General features: G+C 37.6%; 1 long non-coding RNA gene across 2 annotated transcripts; it reads right to left on the bottom strand.

The window, feature by feature from the left end:
- Positions 1–12838: 12838 nt before the first annotated feature.
- Positions 12839–18599, bottom strand: LOC117221198 (uncharacterized). Of its 2 annotated transcripts, none has more exons than XR_013034963.1 (3): positions 16024–18599; positions 14163–15963; positions 12839–13714 (listed from the first exon to the last, which is right to left on the bottom strand). It is a non-coding gene; the product is annotated as an uncharacterized LOC117221198 (long non-coding RNA). The 2 variants fall into 2 exon arrangements; XR_013034964.1 differs by having other exon boundaries at positions 12857–13714; positions 14163–14294; positions 15754–18599.
- Positions 18600–18626: the final 27 nt, after the last annotated feature.

An 18626-nucleotide genomic window follows, 5' to 3' on the forward strand; every position in this document is an offset into this window, starting at 1 on the left:
TACAAGGACTGACCTAAGCTGAACAAAAACTAGGTTAACAAAATCAATGATACGGCCATGATAATAAATAATTACCAGTTTTCTTGTTCCATAATAATTTCGAATAGCAGAACATGATTTTTCTTTTTAACAATTTTTTTAATTTCAATTCTTTTCTTCTGCTATACATTTCACTTGTTTATTTTTGTCATGGCTGCATAAAATTTGCTGTCTAGGAACAAATCACGTAGATTTGACAACAAATTATTATAATTTAATTATTTTAGGTGATACTGAACACAGACGAAGTAGAACGGAATTGTTTATTATAAAAAACAAACTGCCAAGCAATTCAATTAAATTGAATATCATTTATTAGTATTTATTGTTAAAAAGAAACTGCCAAGCAATTCAATTAAATTGAACATTATTTATTAGTATTTATTGTATTTGTTATGTTACGTTTTTTTACTAGTATCTATTGTATATATTGTAATTTATTTATTGCATTCGTATATCGCGATGCATTTTAATATTCAGCTGTTATCTCTGAATTCGTATAGCAACCAGCCCCAGCGCATGCTAGTTAGGTGCGCTCCCGTCGAACAACGCTCATACAATTGCATTGATCTCCGCGCAGGGGATATGTAATTCAATTTGGTCTGTTTTCTGTCGGCTAGGTCTGGTTGCACCGATAATTAAGTACAAAAGCTCCCCCGTTTTCGTGAAGCCACCAGCGTGCCCCTTTGCTCCCGAGTCTGATTTCCGTGCAAATCAATTTTTTTTAATTTATCCGAACACTCGAACGCAAACACGTGACCCCTTCTCCGATAACGATCGAATAAATTTGCACTGCTATATATGTACACGTGTATATGTATATAACGACGAACCATCGCTTCCTACGAAACACGCGTTGAATAAATCAACGATGCTTGGTGTATTTGGAAATCAGAATCCGCTACGATGCTTGACATTTCATTATCGCGAACCCGTGATCGATAAAGGTGAGCCGTTCGATTCTGGAAACGTTCGAATTGTTCCAACGGTTACTTTCGATCGTGTACGGTATTTGTTGGAGAACGGTCGAACGAAGCTGCTGTTGTAAAAATGGTCGAGCGCTCTCGGATGTTGGCCGATCGGCTTCGCGAAATGAAAAGCGGAGAGGAGACGTTGCGAGACGAATTTTTCCAAATTTTCCGGCCGAACTGTGAACGCGACGAGGTTCGCGTATCGTTCGACGTTCGACGTTACTTTTCATTTCGTTCGACGACGTTTGTATATGCAAGAAATCGTTCGCGTCCGTTTCCGTTTTCTGTGTAACAATGTAATATGATGCAATTATATAGCAATATAATATACTACAATTATATAACAATATTATATAGCAATATAATATAAGACAATTATATAGCAATATAATATACTTTCTAGTGTAATATATTGTATAATATAGTATATAGTATAATATATTGCCATATAATTCTTTATATAGCAATATATTATAATACAATTATATTAGCAACATAATATAATACAATTACACAGCAATATAATATACTACAATTTATGTATAGCAATATAATATATGACAATTATATAGCAATATAATATACTACAATTATACAGCAATATAATATAATACAATTATATAGCAGTGTAATATATAATACAATCACATAGCAATATAATATAATACAATTATATAACAATATATTAGCAATATAATATACTACAATCACATAGCAATATAATATAATACAATTATATAGCAATATAATATACTACAATTATATAGCAATATAATATATAATACTACAATTATATAGCAATATAATATATAATACTACAATTATATAGCAATATAATATATAATACTACAATTATATAGCAATATAATATATAATACTGCAATTATATAGCAATATAATACATAATACTACAATTATATAGCAATATAATATATAATACTACAATTATATAGCAATATAATATATAATACTACAATTATATAGCAATATAATATATAATACTACAATTATATAGCAATATAATATATAATACTACAATTATATAGCAATATAATATACTACAATAATGTAACAATATTATATAACAATATAATAGAATACAATTACAATATATTTTATAACGATTACACAGTACATTTCAAAATACAATAGTACACGCATCACATATTTATTTCTACTCTGAAATAATGATTATGATTTAATACGATTATGATATTAATAATAATTATGAAATAATGTTTCCCAATCTGCACAACGAACTTCTCATTACAATTACTTAATTGTTGCCTGCCACTTGAATAACTCGATGCACTGTAAACACCTGAATTATTGGATACACGTGCATCGTTGCGCCCAATACATATACATATATACATCGTATTCACTATACACTATACATGTGTACTTGCATCGAACAAATAGATAAAGGTTACGGACAACGTTGCTCGTTTTTATGAAACTAAATACCTAGCACGATTTTGCGTGCAACATAGTATACGGTTTAGAAAAACGTGGATTCGATGAGTCCGGCTTTCGATCGGCGAACGTGCTGTGAAATAAAATTCGTTCGCCCGTTATCGAACCGATAATAAATATAAACAGAAATCAGGTTGTTGGAATATACGTACAATATATTCCGTTTCGTGGCCCGTATCGCAGTCTAGGTTTGTTAAATTAAAAATTTAATACGATAAAGGAAACCGTGATAAAAAATGTTCGCCAGTTTATTTCGCCATCGATCGCGTCGGAGTTGTTTAGCTTTGCTCGAACGTGAATAATAATAATAATAATAATAATATTGCCGTTGTTGTTACCGGTACAACAAAAGGTTGAAAAAAGTATAAAACGTATTTATTTCTGTTATAAATATCCCTTGCCAGTGAATTTACGAGTGAATACGATAGCTCGTTATCGTATACACTAAGCATGCATACGATATGCTGTACGCGCGGTGCGTGCAGCAAAAATTGAACCGATACAAGTGCCTTTTTTCTTCTGCAAAAGTGATTATTTATTTAGTTGGTCCGGACTTCAACTCGATGGAGAATCTTTCGGTGTAATAAAAAGATAATTACGAGGCGAATGTGATTTTTCGTCGAATAACTTTTCGTAATTTCGATGAATTGCTGGTCGAGTAAGGATTTTATAAAGTTAATTATATTATATATAATATATATTATTATATATTATATTATTAGATTATTAGATTATTAGATTATTATACATATCGCTAGCTTCCTCCATTTCCTACGGCGATATTTTAATAAATTATTATTTTTCACGATACGACAAATTACTATATTAACTGCAATCGCAAAAATGATCTCTATTGATACTAGAACCAATTCATTTTCCCAATGGCCTAAATAGTACTGCTAAATATAATTATTGCCGTACACAATTTTTCCTTAAATGTGTTATCATTATTTATTATATTATCATTATTAATCACATTTATGCAAAAATCGTGTACAGCAATAAATCACAATATATTTAGTAACGATATTTTATATATATTATATATAACAATACATGTACGATATTATATAACAATATAATATAATGCAATTATATAGCATTATAATATACTACAATTATATAATAATATATTATAATACAGTCATATAGCAATATAATATACTACAATTACATAACAATATAATATAATTTGTGCTATACACAATTTTTCCTTAAACGTGCTACAATTTTCCGCCACAATTCCTATAAAAATATCTTCCAAAAAAATCGTTAAAAATAAAAACAAAAATTCAACAGTAACTTCACCCTAATCGTCGTTCCGATCATGCCCAAAAAATGAACAATTCGACAATAAATCATCAGATTCCCTTATATAAACGATCTCGCACGATCCGCTCGCCGTCGTTGCGTCCGATCGCAAGCGTCGGACCCACGGGTCCCCATCCGTTTGGGTCCGTTTCACGCAGGAAATCCTGCCTCGGCGCAAGGCCCCCCTTTTTCCCCGAATTTCCCCGTAGCGGTCCCCGCGATCCTAGCGAACACAGGGTCGCACGTGGTCCGCAGCCTAGTCTAACGCTTTTTGACAGTTGCCGGGGCCTTGCGTCCGGCGTCGTTGGTAACCACAAAGTTTCAATAAGGAGGCACCGAGGGTAAACCGCTCGGAACCGGTATGGCCGCGGCGCGGCCCGACGCGGTGCGGCCCGGCGCGGCCTTATGGTCGGGGCCCGTGCAAAAGCGGCGCGGCATAAGATAGCGCGCCCGTGAAACGGGGAACGCGCGAATAAGGTGTACGTCAACGTGACTAAAGAGGCCTCGTTACCATAATCGCCGATGCAGAAGGGGCCCCGGTGTATTCTTAAATCTGGCAAGCCAACACCTAAACACGGTCATCATCGGTTTGCGGTATAATAAGATCACACCGTAACCGGGGCCCGAACGAGCCGCTCGTGACCCTCGTGCCTGCGATATACTTACGGACACCTTTCTTACTCGACTCCCCCTCCCACTCCTCCCCCTCTTTCTCTTTCGTCTCTTTTTTCGCGTCTCTTCTCCTTTCTTCCCATCCGCTCTGCTATCATCTCCTCTCTTGTCGTCTCTCTCCTTCCAGTTTCTTCTCTCTCTCTCTCTCTCTCTCTCTCTCTCTCTCTCTCTCTCTATTCGTCTCTTTTGCTCTCCTCTCCTCTCTTTTTCTCTCTTCTCTTCTCTTTTCTTCTCATTCGCTCTGCTATCGTCTCCTTTCTTGTCGTCTCTTTCCTTCCAATTTCTTCTCTTTCTCTCTGTCTCTCTCTGTCTGTGTCTGGGGCCCTGTTCCCCCCTCCGTTCCCGTGGGCCCCGGAGTGGCCGGCCCCCCGACAGCAACCCCCAGCCATCAGTCCACCCGGAGGGCGAGAGAAAGGACGAACGAAGAAATTATCGGCGGTTTAAAGATGATTTTCTGCGCGGTCGACGCCTCCCCGCCCTGCCCCCCTATACACATGTACTTTGTTGCCTCGTTATTAAGGCTATCTCGACGGGCGAATCACTGTAATACGCTCGTAATGTGCGACAATTCCGGTGATTTGTACCCCGGCACGGCCGGAAGTCCCACAGGTGAAAAAGGTATTGCTCGGTTGAGGAATGCGTTGAGATTTTCTGTCGGCTTCGATTTCGGCTTTGGCTTCGGCTTTTCCGTCGGCTTTGACTTCGTGGCTTTGGCTTCGGCTTTTCCGTCAGCATTGGCTTCGTGGCTTCGGCTTCGGCTTCGTGGCTTCGGCTTCGGCTTTGTGGCTTTGGCTTCGACTTTGTGGCTTCGGCTTCGTGGCTTTGGCTTCGGCTTTTCCGTCAGCTTTGGCTTCGTGGCTTCGGCTTTGTGGCTTTGGCTTCGTTGCTTTGGCTTCGTGGCTTCGACATCGGCTTTGTGGCTTTGGCTTCGACTTTGTGGCTTCGGCTTTTCGGCTTCGCGGCTTTGGCTTCGTGGCTTCGGCTTCGTGACTTTGGCTTCGGCTTTGCGGCTTTGGCTTCGTGGCTTTGACTTCGTAGCTTTGACTTCGTAGCTTTGACTTCGTGACTTCGGCTTCGTGACTTCGGCTTCGTGGCTTCGGCATTTCTATCGGCTTCGGCTTTGGCTTCGTCTTTTCCTTCGCCTTCGGCTTCGGCTCCGGTTTTTCCTTCGGCTTTGGCTTCGGCTTCGACTTTTTCGTTGGCTTCAGATTCGGCTTCTTAAGTGATCTTATCGTTATCTCGGCGACGGTGAAGAAAACCGAATCACGATCTTAACCCCCTTGTCAAGGGGGGAGGTGGATCAAGGCGAAAATCAAGTACCAGTAATTTTTCGCGTGAAATTTCGACGGCATTTCGTATACGCCGATTCCAATTTGCTTGAGAATTACTTTTGCCGATTAATTTCATTGCTAATAAAGTGATTTCTTTTTTTGATGAAACAGATCGGATTGTTAAATCCGTGTCAATACTCTTCGACATCGTGCACGCAACGGATAATTAGTATTCAAATAATTAATTAGTATTTGCGACACCGCGCGCCTAATGTTTCGATTCACTTAATGGATTTTCACTGAGATATTATAGCGAATGAGACATTTCCTGTCACCTCGTTGCTAATAGTTTTGGAAACAGTTATTGAAACTCCGTTATTCTCGCCATCTATGAGTTAATGCTATTATCTTTGGTTAATTAACGGGCACAGTATATTTCTATTTCCATCGATTTACAGGGTCACTTTAGAGCTTCGACGTATTTAATAGATACATTTTGAGATCTTTGCTGTCAATTTATAATATGTATTATATAATAGTAATGATACAATATATATTATAATACAATAATAATAATAATATAATATATATGTATACTAATAATAATATAATATACAGGGTGTTCCACAATTATTTTAACAGCCGAAAATGTGGGCCCTTGTTGTTCGTCGTTCGGTCTTCCGAGGAAATGACACTCGATACCATTTTCTTCGCACGGCCATTAATTACGTTCTAAGAGCGCAGGGTGACAGCGAGTCGGACACAGTTTACGTCTCGGCATATCTTGTTTATTTCATTTGGCGGTACCCTGCGCTTCGAAGAAAATGGTATCGGGTGTTATTTCCTCGGACGGCCGAAAGACGAACGACAAGGGCCCACGGTCGAGGCCTCGATTTTTTGGCAGTGAAACGTCGACTGCCGAACGAACGCGTCGAATAAACGATTATCCGCGAACGTGTCGTATAAACGATTATCTGCAAACGCGTCTCAGTCATCTTTCGTAATATCCACAAATGTCTCGGATTATCAGTGATTAATTAAGTGATCAGTGTTTGGTGACAGTGCAGTGAAAGATCAGCTGTACGTTGTACAAGGTCAATGCCCTTCGACATCATGAATTTCAGCCAGCAAACGCATCCTCAACTAAATGGGTGAGTTTCTTACTGATAATATTTTTCATATCTCTCTAATAAACAAATCCTTTACGTCCCTTATTTATTATTAAATCAGCTTTGCAAATCATTCGTTAATCTTTACTGTACACCTTGCATAAAAATTTCATATGGTACACACGAGGTGTCATGCACAGCAGAAAATTAAAACGGCTGTCACGGTTAAACTACATATTATTTCGGGTCCGAAAAATTAGTAAATATTCTTCAGACGTTCTAAAGTAAAGGTGAACAGCGTTTTTCTTAAAAATATCACTGTTTTTCGTTAATAACTCGTGAACAAAGCCGCGGATTGCATTTTCGCAAAGGAAAAAGTTACTTCAAATGACCTCAGCTACCCCTCATTTTCGGCTGTTAAAATAATTGTGGAATATATATATATTATTATATAATACATACGTATATAATATAATATAATAAATATCGTTTTGTTGTATAATAATTATAATATAATATATATATAATATATAATATATATATATATATATATATATATATATATATATATATATATATATATTATATTATAATTATTATACAACAAAACGATATTTATTATATTATAATTATTATTATTATATATATAATAATAATAATAATTATAATATAATAAATATCGTATAATAATAATAATATAATATGTATTATATAATAATATATACATATATATTACGATATACATATAATAACGTAAATGGTCGTTTGTAGAACTCCATTTGAAAGGATTCTGTTTTAACCATTGATAAGCCGACGGCTTTGCTCGCATGGCTTCGCCCTCGAAAATTGGCCACAAACGAACACAGATTTACATCGAAACGAACACGAATTTACGCTGAAACCAATTACAGATTTACACCGAAACGAATACATTCAGTTTAGCCCAATTTCGAACTGAACTTAAGGCATTTAGCATATTAAGTTAGACTTAACGTTCAGATTCGAGAATTAAGTTCGATCAAAATATGAAACCTTTTCCTTTTTAATTTAAATCAACAACCGTATATATAAATTAATAAACGTTAATAGCAACCAAGAAAATTATACTCAACAATGCCATAAAATTCATTCGTGTTGGAACACGGATAATCTCTAAAAAAATTGTACAATTTGATAATGTATATTTTATTGTATTTTAGTGTATTTTATTGTATTTTATTGTACATTTTATTTGATAATCGCTATATAATTGCTATAATTTGGTATAATATATATAATTGCTATAATTTGGTATAATATATATAATTGCTATAATTTGGTATAATATATATAATTGCTATAATTTGGTATAATATATATAATTGCTATAACTTGGTATAATATATATAATTGCTATAATTTGGTATAATATATATAATTGCTATAACTTGGTATAATATATATATTTGCTATAATTTGGTATAATATATATAATTGCTATAACTTGGTATAATATATATATTTGCTATAATTTGGTATAATATATATAATTGCTATAATTTGATATAATATATATAATTGTTATAATTTGGTATAATATACATAATTGCTATAACCTGGTATAATATATATATTTGCTATAATTTGCTATAATATATATAATTGTATATTGCTATATATAATTGCTATAATTTGGTATAATATAAATATTTGCTATATTTTGCTATAATATATACAATTCCTATAACTCGCTATAATACATATAATTGTATATTGCCACATACAATTGCTATAACATTTCATTTCGCCTTTTCACGTCGACGATCAATCGACGCGCCTCCAAAATCACAGCAAAATCATGCTCGAGCCGCTGCGAAAACGGAAAAACACCGGCTCCAAAATATGCAGCAAATAAATGCATAAAACGAATAAACAATATACATACATACATACATACATACATACATACATACATACATACATACATACATACATACATACATACACATCCGACCACCGAAAAACGATCGATTATATCGCTCGACCATGTCACGGCGAGATTGGCCCGGCCAATTTTTGAGCGAATACACACACACATACATACATGAAAAAAATAAATACATACATACACACATACATGTACATGGAAGGATTCTCGGACAATGTTGCCGGGGACAAGGCAAATATCTAATAATTACCGTTGGTTAGGAGGCAGGCCCGTACGATTTGCATTCAGATAATTTGGATGTCACAAAATTTTACGAGCCGATCACCCGGTACCTGGTACTGGATACCCAAAGCACGTCCCCTGTCCGCCGGACGAGGATGGAGAAAGAAATTATCGGCGATTTAAGGCTGATTCCCCTGATCGGTCGACGCCTTCTCGGCCGGCATGCTCGCGCGCGCGCGCGCGCACACATGCATACGAACGCTCGCGATACACGCTCGCGCGCGCGCGCACACGTAGAAAACCGGCTTATAGGGCCACGGCCACGGCTCGGAGTGGTTATTACGGTTATCACTTTCCAATCACTGTAATACGCTCTTAATGCGTGACGATTCCGATGATTTGTGTCTCTCGGGGCCGGATGATACGCGAGGCCCCGCGAAAACGGGACGCTCCGCACTTCATCATTTCGGGAACGATGAATCAAGAGCTGCGTTGCGTTTTCCCGTTCGATCCGTTGCGTTTTCTGCGGATCCGCAAGAATAATAATCGGAGCGCGATGATTTTCTCGATGCCAAATTGATTAGCGATTAGTTGGGCATTTTTGTGATTGGTCGATGGATTGGTCGACTGTCATCGGTTGGTTGATTGTTTTTGTGGTTAATTGCTAGGTTAATTTACTATATATAATAATATATAATAATAATATATATAATATATTATACAATATATATAAAATATTATAATACTTATATAATATATGTAATATAATATATATACAATATTATAGTACTTATATAATATAATATATATAATATATTATACAATATATATACAATATTATAATACTTACATAATATAATATATATAATATATTATACAATATATGTATACACAATATTATAATACTTATATAATATAATATATATAATATATTATACAATATATGTATACACAATATTATAATACTTATGTAATATAATATATATACAATATTATAGTACTTATAATTATATATAGTACTATACTTACTATATACTTACTTATATATAATTATAAGTACTATAATATTGATATATATATAATAATAATAATATATATAATAATTTTATAATACAACATTTACAGATATCATAAAAACAGGAGTGATAGACATCAATAACTGAAATCGGCAATTACTTAGTCGCCAACCCAACACAATACAACAACAACAACGAAGAAAAAAGAAAAGAAGAACCGTCGCCACCCCCGCGCGCCACCAAGTTTCGAGCGCGGCCGACGCGCTTCGAAGAAAGAAAAAAGAAAAGAGACGACCAAAAAAGAATCGACGTCCCACGATTCGATCTCGTTTACATTGTTTATCGCGTTTCGTGCGGACAACCGCGCGCGCCGTACAAATAATATATATCGGGCATGCTCGGCTACGATTAGGAAGGACGTCTCCGGATAATATAATAACGAGAGAGGGGGGTGGGGAGAGAGAATAAAAAAAGAGAGGCATGTAGATATAAAAATAAAATAGCCGGGTAAGAACGGAGAGAACCCGACGTGCCACACGCAGAGACCACGCGAGACGTGTTTATAGTAATGAGCCTTGTCGTTATTTGTCCAGCGAAAGGGATTTATCGAGATACCTTGTGAGATCTTGTTGCTCGATCTTCTTCTTCCTCTTCTTCTTCTTCTTCCTCTTCGTCGTCGTCCTCGTTGTCGTCGTCGTCTTCGTCCTCTTCCCTCGTCCTTTTCCCCCTCGCTTCCTCCAGCCGCGAGGTCTCCTTATTTTCTGCTTCGTCCCTCGGCTTTCCTTCCTCCCTCATCCCCCTTCCTCCCCCCTCTGGTCCCTGACGGCCATTCAATTCTTCCCGCGGCGGGTTTCGCAAGCGATTCAGTAATATGAAAGGTTCGATGTCAGCCGCAGTTAGCCGCGTTTTAAAAAAATCGCCGCGGACGCGCCGCTCTGCTCGGCTCAGCTCGGCTCGGAGCGGAGCGGTGCGGAGCGGAATTTCAGGGGTAACAGCGATGTAACAGAAATACCGCGCGTCTGGCCCGTAAAGATATGGTTTTCCGCGGCGTGAAACTTTTATGCCGGTCCGCGTTTGATTGGCGTGCCTCGGCTCGAGCGCGCGGCTCGATTTTAGTGCGCTCTCCGACGAGACTCCGGGGACGGTCGAATTATATATCTTCGATGCTAGATCTCTTCGATCCAGTCGGATCGTTGCGATCTCGGAGCGCCGGACACTCGAGGGACGAGTTTTCTTTTTTTGGGGCGGGGGGGAGGATGTTCTTCTAGGCCTTCGTTTCTATGAATCGAGAGACGAGTCGCGTTCTCGCAGCGAGAAAATGTTTGTTATAAATTGTTTTATATACAATGTTATGTAAAATTATGTATATAATATAACTTTATAATTAATAAATATTATTATTATAAAATAATAATATAAATAAATATTATATTATTATTATTATAATTAATAAAAATTAATAAACATAATTTTTTGTAACAGAGTTACTCTAAGACACCCTGTGTATGTACATTGACGTTCAAAAGTATTTATCCGCTCGCATTTGTTTCGTTTCGTTAATGATTGCGCGGTGTTCGTGGAGGAAAGAAGCGATCGCCTTCGTGGCAATGGCGATAATATCGACGAGCGAATAATAATAATAATAATATAATTATATAATTAAATAATAATAATAATAATAATAATAATAATAATAATAATAATAATAATAATAATAATAGAATAATTATATAATTCTATAGTAATAATAATAATATAATTCTATAATAATAATAATAATATAATAATAATAATAATAATTTTCAAGCTGATGCATCGAATGTGAAGATTCCATGGACAAAGAGTTCGATATCAGACTGTACCGAAAGAATTCCGTTTTTCAATAAAAACGTTACAAATAAAAGCGTTACAAATAAACTTTGAAAACGTTCGAGCAACAATGTACCCCGGCGCGTTTTGTTTATTTAAACGCTGGCCGCCGGGGCCGTTCGATCCGTCGTCGTCGTCGGACGAACTTGTAGCCGCGGTCTCCGTTCGCGGTTCACCGTCCACCGATGCACGAAGAGATTTACCTTGCACCGTTCGTAGGTGTGAATTAATTACCAATGACTGGCTCGACTTTTACGGGAATCGGCGCGGCCCGTGTCGCGGAAACACAACGTCGGCGGCGCGCCGCGTCGATGCTCGTTTCGTTTCGTTTCGTTTCGTTGATTTCATACGGCGATTATAAAGATCGCGTTACATAACACCGTCGCACACAACGCCGACGCTTGTCGCATAGGAATGGGATCAAGTTCAATATAATGTTGTGCCAATTTTCAGCGACCGAGTTTTCGTTTTATCGGTATAGCCGATTTATGCCGCTTCGGAAACGGTAGACTGTGTTTAACTGTCTTGTAGTATTAGCTATACTGTAGTTTACTATACTGTGTGGTATTAACTATAGTATTAACTATATCAGTGTAATACTAACTATATATATACTATATAGTATTAACTGTAGTATTGACTATAGTATTAACTATATTATATAGTTAATTATAGCATTAACTATACTATATAGTATCAACTGTGGTATTAACTGTACTATATAGTATTAACCATACCATATTGCATTAACTATACTATATAGTGTTAACTATAGTATTAACTGTAGTATTAACTGTACCATATAGTATTAACCATACCATATTGCATTAACTATACTATACATAGTATTAACTATACTATATAGTATAATATTATTAATACTATATTATATAGTATTTTATGTTAATACTGTAATTAGTTAATACTAAGTTAATACTAAGTTACTACTATACTATATAGCATTAACTATGCTATAGTATTAACTTTGTTATATAAAATAAGAGAGAATACTAGTAAGCCATAAAAAAGTTATTTTAGATTTACAGTTAAAATATATATATAATATTATATTATAATTTAATATTATATAATATTATTATATATTTATATTATTATTATATAATATTTAATATTATATTATAATACATATATATAATATTTCGCTGTTATTTCTCAAATCGCTCACGGTTCGTTCGAAGCCGCCCAGCTAAATTCGCACCGATTTCTAATTTCATCCCTTAATTACGTCGACCATCCATTTTCACGCGACCCGCGCGTTTTCTATTCCGGTTTTCGCTTTTCTCCCGGGTTTTGTTTATCCACGCTGCTCGCGCCGCGAGCCGGTGCCGATCGATATGTTAATTAATTTCCATAAGGAGTCCCACGGTTCATTTGAACGGCCGAGGGAGCCGTGCTCGACCGGCGCACCTGGCTAGATTGGGGTTTCGCCTCCCTCCAGCAGCTTTTTTTCCTCTTGCTTTCGCTCACGCTCGTTTTCTAACTCGCTTCTCCTTCGATCTTGCGCGGATCGCGTCCGAAACGATGAGATGAGCCTCTGACGAGCACTGTTTAAACAAAATCCACGGGTTCTTTTCGAATAGAGAACGATCACCGTTGCCTCGCCGGCGATCATTTCGACGTCGACGATCGGGCTTCACCGACGCGATTTCATTGACACTGAAATCTCTGCGGACAATATTTCCGCGCCCACGCGGAGTTTAGGTTGCCTGCGATCATTTCTTCGACAATGTCGTCTCTTCTACCGAGTCGGATGATTTTTCGTTTCATTCAATCGCTGGCGATACGTGCGCGTGCATAAACGTTATGTAGACTAAAATAAATATAAATGATAATAATAATAATACATATATAAATGCTATACAGACATAATAAGCTGTACAGATACATAAACGATATGTAGACTAAAATAAATATAAATGATGATGATGATAAATATAGTAATATTGATAATAATAATAGCTAATAATAATTGAATGCATATAATAATAATAATATCTAATATATTTGATGTATATAATAATAATAATATCTAATATATTTAATATATACATATAATAATATCAATGCATTTAATATATATAATAATAATATCTTATATATTTAATATATACATATAATAATATCAATACATTTAATATATATAATAATAATATCAATGTATTTAATATATGTAATAATAATATCTAATATATTTAATATATATAATACATTAATTAATAATAAAAATGATAATAATATAATAAATATAAAAATCTGACCTTCTTGATAAAACTATATCCAAGAATGCTTAGGATCATTTATAATTTCATTTGCCAAATTTTGTGACCATGTTCCTCAACAATTTATTCATGGAAATTCTGTTAACATTCTTTTCAACGACCGAGTTACACCTGAAAAAGAAAATCAATTAGTTCTGTATCAAATAATTTCAGATAAAAATCTCCTTTCGTATCAATCATATTATATAAACATTTTATAATTCAAATTTGTTCGCTCAAAGTGTTTTTTCTCACCAAGAGTGCAATTAAATTCGCGAACGCGTCGCGAGACGCGCGGGGATCTCAATTATTTATCCGAAATCGCCGTTCGATTATTCAACGATACACGTTTTCACGATTTTTGCCGGAATATCGACGGAACATCGCGCCGAACGATATTTTAACGACTCGGTTTCCATGGAAAAACGAGCCTGAAAAATTACAGTCCACGGGCGGAGTTTTTTAACGGATCGCCGCTGAAATCCGCCGCGGCTTTCCTCTCCGTCGCGCGGATGATTGGAGCGGCGGGCCGCGACGAGAGAGCGTTTCAACAGGCGGAAGACGGCGCGCGAATGTAACGCGAAGTCGCGCGATAGGCCGCGATTCGGGGCCGGGCCCCGATCGGTGCCCCGTAAGGAGCCTGTAATGCGAAATAATGGGTATCCACCCACTCGATGAAAATTGCACGAGACGCGGCCCTCGGCCGGCCGGAGAGAGAAGAGGACGGTCTGCCTCGCCGACCGATACACACGACGGGGCCTGCACGTCGTTGAAATAAAAAGGAGAGGGCGAGCGAGCTGGGCCTGGCGCGAGCGCGCGCGCGCGAGCGCACCGAACCGACCCAGCCACGCCGACGTTCGAAGATAATTGTTTAGCAGGCGCGAACACCGTAATTAAAACCGAAGATAGAGTCGAGATATACCGTGCAACGGCCGTCTATCCTAAGAGATGACGGGAGCCTGCTGCAGGTGGCGTCCTTTGCGTTTCTTTCTTCCCTCTTACGTCATTAGACGTTCTACAGGAATTTCTCCCTAATTGACGGTCCGCTTGGAAACGAAAATGCGCTTGTTCGGGAAGAGCAGCCGCGATTATGAGATTTTTGTAGGTGCTGGCGATGGGTGAGGTTCGAATGATCGTGTCTACTTTTGCAAAATTGTACATTTTTTGGGTCCTACTTGAGCGTCAATTAGGGAGAATTATATTTGAAAAAGATTATAAAAAGAGTACAGTAAATTCTTACCAATTGTCCATCAGCTTGTAAGCAGAATTGGGCAATTTATTGATTTAATAATTATTCGATAATTATTGTTGATACTTATTTAGTAGTTTATTAATTTACGTCTTATTTTTATAGTTAACAATCGGTATACTATAAGGCAACTATAATCGTATTTCCTCCCCCCGAATTGTCCATTTTAATAATTTTAACTTTACATATGTATTCGAGCACATGTGCTGACGGTACACGCCAAATGTGAATAAAATCAGTCAAGTATATCTTGAGATATCATGGCAATCAGTTCAAGAAACATAATTTCGATCAAGAAACGCGTTCAAAGATTATTTTGTATCGTCTGGACAAAAATTATACCGCGGCTAATCTGCCAGGACCGTAGAGAGAACCTTCTTCGTGTTCAAAAAAGAGGCCCTGAATTCTTTCCTCTCTTTCTCCTCTCGATCCGCGCGCATTAGGGTGCATTTTAATCCATTTTCATGCACCACGTATATTCTATTGCTAACGAACAGCTGCGTATTCCTCAATTTCTCGAATCATCGCAAGATCCTTCGGTGAAAATATTTCCTGAAACATGTATGTATGTATGTACATTCAGAAAATGAAGAAGATTCTAGGCTGGGATACCTCCTCGATGCTGCCATCGGAACTACGGTTTCAGCGTCCTCTCTACGTTCAACGATCACTAACACACACACAAATAGGCTGACTTTTCATAAGCAACCGAATGTTCTGTTTCGGCACTGTTTGACCTAGCGCAGTTGTTTACGAACGTTGGCTCGTATTATGAGAACCGTAGGTGGTGGTAAGAGCAGTTGATGGGGTCTGGTAAGTGAACTCCACCATCGAAGCCCCCGTCGGTTACCCGAAGTGCATTGTTGTCGGACAGGCACCGCGTTAATTGGCAGCGATGCACGCGCAGTCACCCGGAATCGATGCGCCCCGAAACTGGCGGAGCAACCCGAGGAATAACAATTAAACATTATGGAATAAGTTTATCGTTGGTTTGTTCCCCGGGGAGAATCTTGGGGGATTGTTAGTGGCGCCACTCGTGCACGTCATGTAACCAACGTGTGTACGTGGCATATCGGAAGAGCATCGGGATGAGGCCCCGGTCCCGATCCCACCGTATCATTATGACGCCTCGAAGGCAACTATCGATCCCGATCGATGATATTAATAGTCGCTAACTACAGTCTTCCATGCCGCTCGCGTTCTACAGCGTGTTCCAGCGTGTTCCCGGCCCGACCTGGTACCGGATTTTTTTCTGCCGGGGCCCGCGCCTCATGGGACCACGGAATCGACGCCGCGTGTTTCTCACTGTGTTCGCCCCGCGATAATCGAGCCATAAATAAATTTGCTAGTAATAAGAAGAGGCGGCGGGCGAGGGGGGCGGGGGCCAGGGGCACGGACGCGGAGGAAAACTTCACGAGCTTCCGTAATAAATTATAGGCTTCGCGGGACACCAACTGCTGGCAATTACGACTGAGAAGCCTTTTAGTCTCGTCATTTGGCCGAGACACTTTTAGCAAATTTCTATCCTTCTTCTTTTCGAGCCTCGCCGGGGTCGTAATAACCTCGCGGAAAGGGGGTTGGTAAACTCCGTTGGGCCTATTTTTTCCAGCGATATATAATTACATTGTACTGGTTGCTGTTTGTCTTCGTGAAAAATTGCGAATAGTTCACCGGATGAGCAATAATTATTTTCTTGATGTTTAAACGGTGCTCGCAATACTGACATTGCTCCTTTATAATAATAATAATATTCGCTTGGTTACTGAAAAGTATCCATTAAACCACTGACCTACAAGCATTGACAAAATTATGCGAATTAAAAATTGTTTTCATAACCTGTAAGTAATAGAAACCGAAACAGAATCCTTTTTGAGCTTACTGTTGTTTTCAATTTCGCCTACTATCCATTAAACCACTGACCTACAAGCATTAAGAAAATTATGCGAATTAAATATTGTTTTCATAACCTGTAAGTAATAGAAGTCGAAACAGAATCCTTTTTAAGCTCACTATTGTTTTAAATTTCGCCTACTCGTCGTCACGAGTGCATAAAATCTGCATTCTAAAATTGGTCCAACGACATGGAATGGAACGATCTCGTAGAAATTTTGTCTGAAAGAATTAAACAATTAATGAAATGTTTTCCGAAATGATCGCAGTGTTTTCATGTTTGCACCGAAAATATTCTGAAAAGAATGTTCTGAACAGAAAAAAGGTGCGAGAACGATTGGAAATCGAATAGGAAATAACTTTTGTCCCAGCTTGTACCTAACCGTTGAATAATCGAAGAATAAAATATCATTTTACCAACTGTTTAATCGTAACGGCTATGTAAACAAAGAGATGATGTAAATAACCTAAATTCAACAAGTCGCAAATGGAACGATTTGTCCGTTAAAATACCGTTACAAAAAAAAAAAGAAAACGATCATTATTATAAATGACACGAGCCAAGGTTTCGCGCCACTTTTATTTCATTCGCGCAGCGGTAAATCGTGCCGCAAAAATACCGGATTTCACTGCCGGCCGAAAGAAGTGTATCAAACTGCGAAATGCGATATAATACAATAAATATCGGCGAAAATATAATCTGCGTAATGATACACACACGCGTTTTTCTACTTACCGAAACGGCGCTCGATGTGTGTTATCGGGGAACGGTAAAATAGGACGAGGACGGTAAACGTTGGCGAGAATCATTCGACGCGAAAAACCGGCAAAAATAATAAACACGTTACATCGCGGAATACGTATTGTGGTAATCCGATCCGTAATAGGAAAAAAAGAAGAGAACGCGTTGCGAAATGCACGGCAATTTATACGCGGCGTATATTCGTCACTGATCCATTACGGCAGATATTAAGATATGTACGCGACGCGCGACTTATAATTGAATTATACCTTCTGCGAGAACAAAACAAACTAATCAAACATTCTGTAACAAATGTGCTGGAAGAAACATCCCGCCGACTTTAATTCTGCAGTTGAATGAAACTGTTTCTTGCAAGATCTCAACGTCGCCGGTACAAGATATTATATTATTTATTATTATATATTCACTTATAACGAGAACCGAAACGAATGTTTAACCGTAAAAGAGGGCCGCGATTGAATCTAGTGACTTCGCCGACCGGTTCACAGTAGTGCGCAAAGTACGACTTCCGGTTTCGGCCATGTTCGACGGTTTTAGTACCAGTGCCGTACGCGTAAAGCGA

Source organism: Megalopta genalis, chromosome 16, assembly GCF_051020955.1.
Source record: "Megalopta genalis isolate 19385.01 chromosome 16, iyMegGena1_principal, whole genome shotgun sequence".
Classification (NCBI taxonomy): Eukaryota; Metazoa; Arthropoda; class Insecta; order Hymenoptera; family Halictidae; genus Megalopta; species Megalopta genalis.